Source organism: Nannobrachium achirus, assembly GCF_963921795.1.
Source record: "Nannobrachium achirus genome assembly, chromosome: 4".
Lineage (NCBI taxonomy): Eukaryota > Metazoa > Chordata > Actinopteri > Myctophiformes > Myctophidae > Nannobrachium > Nannobrachium achirus.
This window is the reverse complement of record NC_137813.1, coordinates 63,848,513-63,854,315: the sequence shown is the minus strand read 5'-3', so window position 1 is coordinate 63,854,315 and position 5,803 is coordinate 63,848,513. Positions and strand designations below refer to the sequence as shown.

The 5,803-nt window shown below is 39.8% G+C and overlaps 1 pseudogene across 1 annotated transcript in view; it reads left to right on the top strand.

Moving 5' to 3' along the window:
- The first annotated feature begins 289 nt into the window (after positions 1-289).
- LOC308283095 (E3 ubiquitin-protein ligase TRIM35-like) overlaps positions 290-5,803 on the top strand; it is an 11,158-nt pseudogene continuing 5,644 nt past the window's right edge. Inside the window, exons 1-2 of the transcript in view lie at positions 290-1,375; positions 5,433-5,557. The product of the transcript in view is annotated as an E3 ubiquitin-protein ligase TRIM35-like (transcript). The remainder of the gene's footprint in view (positions 1,376-5,432; positions 5,558-5,803) is intronic.

Genomic DNA, 5,803 nt, shown 5'->3' with positions numbered 1-5,803 from the left:
CCTGCGTGCGTGCATGCGTGCATGTGTGTGTCTATGAACTTTGCAAAACTTCTGTTGTGTGCCAAAGCTCCTCCCATCAGACTCAGCAGACAGAAATAGGAAACAGAAATAGAAACCTTACAGCACACTCCTCACAGACCACTGGAACCTCCTGCTGACTCTGTCAGCTGAATGGACTTTAACAAGAAACTGGATTCACCGAAAATGAACTTAATTTGAAAACTCTAGAAGAGGCAGTGTTATCACTAATGACTGGCTGATTTTGTGTCTTGAGCAGTGCGTGTGTAAAATGGCATCTAAGTCGTCTCTCTCAGAAGAGGATTATTCATGTCCTGTGTGTTGTGACATCTTTAAAGATCCTGTTCTCCTGTCCTGTAGCCACAGCTTCTGTAAAGCCTGTCTGCAGGAATGGTGGAGAGAGAAGGTAATAAAAGAATGTCCAGTTTGTAATGAGAGACATTCAGTGGATCCACCCAGAAACCTGGCTCTGAAGAACCTGTGTGAGGCCTTCATACAGGAGAGACATCAGAGAGAGTCTGAGGTTCTCTGCAGTCTGCATGATGAGAAACTCAAACTGTTCTGTCTGGAATGTCAACAGCCAGCGTGTCTTGTGTGTCGAGATTCTATAAAACACATCAACCACAGATTCAGACCCATCAATGAAGCTGCACCGGAACACAAGGAGAAAGTCCAGAAATTACTGAAACCTTTACAGGAGAAACTCGAGGTCTTTAATAAAGTTAAAACAAACTATGACCAAACAGCAGAACACATTAAGGTCCGGGCCCGGCACACAGAGATGCAGATGAAGGAACAGTATAAGAAGATGCATCAGTTTCTACAAGAGGAAGAGGAGGCCAGGATCACTGCACTGAGGGAGGAAGAGCAGCAGAGGACTCAGATGATGAAGGGCAAGATTGAGGGTCTGAACAGAGACATATCAACCCTTTCAGACACAATCAGAGCCATAGAGGAGGATCTGAGAGCTGAACACATCTCATTCCTGCAGAACTACAAGACCACAGTGGAAAGAGTCCAGCTCACACTGCAGGACCCACAGCCGGTCTCAGGAGCACTGATAGACGAGACCAAACACCTGAAGAACCTGACCTTCAGAGTCTGGGACAAGATGAAGGACATTGTCTCCTACACTCCTGTCATTCTGGACCCCAACACTGCCTATCCAGAACTCATCCTGTCTGATGATCTGACCAGTGTGAGATATGGAGATGAACAGCAGCTTCCTGGCCCCGTGTCCTGGGTTCTGAGGGTTTTAACTCTGGGACTCACAGCTGGGATGTTGAGGTTGGAGACAATACATTGTGGGCACTGGGTGTGTTAGCAGAGTCTTATCAGAGGAAGGGAGAAGGAGGGGGTCAATCCAGCTGGACTGGAACAAAGGAAAGCTGTCCTTCTCTGATCCTGATACTAACACACACATACACACCATCACACACACTTTCACTGAAACACTCTTTCCATACATTACCACTAATCAATCTCTCCCTCTGAAGATGTTACCATGGAAGATCAGTGTAACTCTGGAACCATATAGTTAGACATGATGATGATGATGATGATGATGATGATGATCATGATGATGTATTAACAATATTAGTAATAGTACAATTGCAAACAATAATGGTAATTAATATTAGGGGATTCATAGAAATGTAATTATCTCAGTAGTAAACATTGAGATACTTTAAAATGTATCAGACTATTTTATGGTACTTGTAATCTTGCACTGTACTTTTTACTGTCTATTTCCTATTATCGAATCATTACATTGGAACAATCTCTTTATGCCATTCTAAAGAATGACTTGTTATAATATGATGGCTAGCAGAGGTCAGTATGTTAAATATTACATTAGTTTTATGAAACCACAACGGTTGAGGTAGACTATGACCCTGCAGTCACTTGAATCACTGTTAATAATAAGACCATAATAATAATAAGACCATAATACAATATTAAAACAATTAACTTGAATCTATTGTGGGTCTAAATATGTCACGTTGCTCTTTTGAAATGTCGCTCGACTAAACAATTATTTGTTTTTAATTTAACTGAATTGTTTAATATATTCAGTTGACACTTTCATTTCTTCCATAGGGTATCTGAGAGATACATTCACATGAAACAGGAGAACATTTTACATTGATGAAGCATACAAAAATCTAATCCTAAAATATAAGGTCAAATCTTTGTTCATGATTTTAGGGGATAAAGATTTACCTCAAGAACAGATTAGTGCAGTATCACTTAAAAGGTGAACTGGTTCCCAAACAGTCGTCGGGACACACGTTTGGGTCGTGGACCAATTTTTATGGGTCGCAAGTAAATAGATAGATAGATAGATAGATAGATAGATAGATAGATAGATAGATAGATACCTTTATTATCCCATAATATGTTCCTACATGAAAAAATATATATAATTATTTCAAAAGATTTAAGAGAGTTGAAACAAGTAAAAACAATTCCAAGCTTTTCATCAAGTAGCCTAAAAACAACTATTAAAAGCAGCATTTCAAAAGTATTTAATAAATAAAAAAGTCTAATAATTTCCATTAAAAAAATATAAACTCAGTAGCTACAACAAGAAAGGAAACTTGACTTCGGTCCATTATGTCTCCCCTTTAATAATACCAATTTGTAGTGTGTTTTATATAATTTTTAGCATTGATTCGTCAACGATTGGTTTCTTTACAAGGAGCTATATTTGGTAAACATCGGGCATTCGTGGATTGAGCACCACAGCCAAACGTGTGGGTAGCGCCGACCAAATTGTTGCCAAAATGGCTTGCAATATAGGCCTACAGTTCTGCTGGAATTTACTCTCGTTTTGGGCTTCCCTGACACTGACCTTAAAATTAACTAAGTGTAAAAATAGCCAATATGTGCTGTTTTTTCTTTTTCTAATTCCTGTCGGAGAGTGCAAACATTCAATGAACCAAGCAACAAACGAGAACACCAAAAGAACTGTATTGCAGGCCTGCCAGGCCATTTTTGGAGGGGCGCTACCCACACGATTGGCTGTGTTGCTCATTCCACGAATGCCAGATCCTTACAATTTGTTGTAAAGGTGACAAATCAATGATAACAATGATATCAAACAACATTTGGCATAATTAAAGGGGAGATATAATGGAAATTTTGGGTCTACCCACACTTTTGGCTGTAGTGCTCGTTCCACTAATGCCTGATGCTTACAAACTGTACCTCCTTGTAAAGGTCACAAATCAACAATAAAAATGATATAAAACACAATACAAATTGGTATTATTGAAGGGGAGATATGGACTGAAGTCAAGTTTTCTTTCTTTTTGTGCTGAGTTAATATAATGTTTAAGAAGTAGTGAAAATAGCAGATCTATAAGCTCACAGCGTGGCATGGCGTGAAGCGACACATTGTGAGCTTGTAGATCTGCTATTCATAACATCTAATTTCTCTTTTGGGCCTTGAGCTAAAAGCTTTGGGAACCACTGACTGACAGTAGAAACACTTCAAAACCCAATTCATCAGTATAATTGTTGTCTTCTTACTGCACTTCGACTTTGGAGTCTGAAGAAGAGCTTTCTCCTCCAAACTTCACTCAGGAGGATGTCTATAAAAACTTTAAATGGAGCTACTGTGTGCAAATCTATTTCTTACAAAGTTCTAGCTATATTATTTCACATTAGGTCTATCAACTGTGGAACCAAATCAAACTAAATGCAATGCCTCAACTCCTATAGGCCTAATTCCAAATGTTATTATTATTATTGTATTCTAGTTTGGTTGACTCAGTCCTGGTAAAACGCACGCACACACGTGACAAATATCAACAAAGTAAACATGGTTTAAGTGGTAAAAACAAGTATAAAATGTGTTCAAATATTCCCAGTCCTCAGCCTCACCTTGTGTGCTGTTGGCTCCCTCTAGTGTCAGTGAAGGTGTAGTGTTGTTCAATAGATATCAGTGGTGTAGGTTAAACATGCAGCTCATACAACCTCTGTTCTACACAGCTACTGTAGGTCCCTTCCACACCATGTCATAAACAACATGTCTATCACTATTGATTTAAACTACTGTCATAAACTACTGTCATCATAAATACTAGTATATGCTTAGATAGTTTTATTTTGTATCTTTATTTTAAGAGAGGGAGGTAGCTTTGTGGACAACATTGCTTTCTTCGATTTTATTTTGTAAAACAAAAAGTAAATGTCAACTCAATATTTTCAACAAAAGTCAAAACATCCAAAACTTTGAAGAGACTCCATGCTCACTACTTATCAGAGTAGTTCAGTTCCTACATACAGTGGTTTCTGAACGGCAGACATAACAAATACAACCATTAGCTGTGGTGCTGCCTTCACCCAGTGCTTTGAAAAGCTCCTGATACCTCCTGCTCCAATATGAAGGACCACACTACAATATGTGCAATGCTTCTGCTTGGGAATTGTTTCCTTCCATGCTTTGAATGTGATGGTGTGGCTGTAGGTGAGACTACAACACTGCTAATGTTTAGGTGGCCTGTCAGCTGTGATGAGAGTCTCCACTTTATGTGCACTAATATGGAGACATAAACTGCAATCTGAGAACTCTGGCACTTTTAACAAGAGAGTCACTGGTTATTGCACCAACATCTCAGAACAAAAGTGTGAAAAATGTACCTGGAATGTTCTGACAATGTTCACAATACTGACGGATGATCAGTTTGTCAGCACTGCCAATGTACTAATAACTTGGATTCACTAGAAAATCTATACAGTTGTGGTCAGATACAAATGGAGATTTTAGAAAGCAGGATATTAATCGCTGTTCACCTTGGTGTCACTATTTCTGGCATGTCGTTATGGACAAAAACTGTACAAAATATTTTTCAAAAATAGCTAGGAGCTTGTAAGTTGGCTATTTTTTTAAAGTGTTTGAATAGTAGTAATATGTAGTTAAAGGCACACACACACACACACACACACACACACACACACACACACACACACACACACACACACACACACACACACACACACACACACACACACACACACACACATACACCATGAGACCATAAGGAACTGTTATTTCAGACACATTATGTACAGTGTGTACAGTACACCTAGTCAGTACACCCAGAGGATTGTTGTCCTCATAGAACATCCCAGAGGATTGTTGTCCTCATAGAACATCCAGAGGATTGTTGTCCTCATAGAACATCCAGAGGATTGTTGTCCTCATAGAACATCCCAGAGGATTGTTGTCCTCATAGAACATCCCAGAGGATTGTTGTCCTCATAGAACATCCAGAGGATTGTTGTCCTCATAGAACATCCCAGAGGATTGTTGTCCTCATAGAACATCCCAGAGGAGTGTTGTCCTCATAGAACATCCCAGAGGATTGTTGTCCTCATAGAACATCCCAGAGGATTGTTGTCCTCAGGGGAACACGTCAGTGGGCAGATGGAAGTCTTTGAAGGTGTAGAAGGAGATGTCACCATGGTCCACCATAGCAAAGGTGACAGGAACGTCCCTGCTCTGGAAGGCCAGCAGTTTGACAGTCTGCAGGTCAGGAACTGGACACACACACACACACACACACACACACACACACACACACACACACACACACACACACACACACACACACACACACACACACACACACACACAATCCACAAATTACAGTCAACTACAAATTATTACACAATACAAAACATATATTATACCAGGACGTTGTCCACGAAAGTTTCCAAATACAGTCACATTCTATCCCCTAGAACAGCGGTCTTTGAGGGTTTTCAGGCCAAGGAC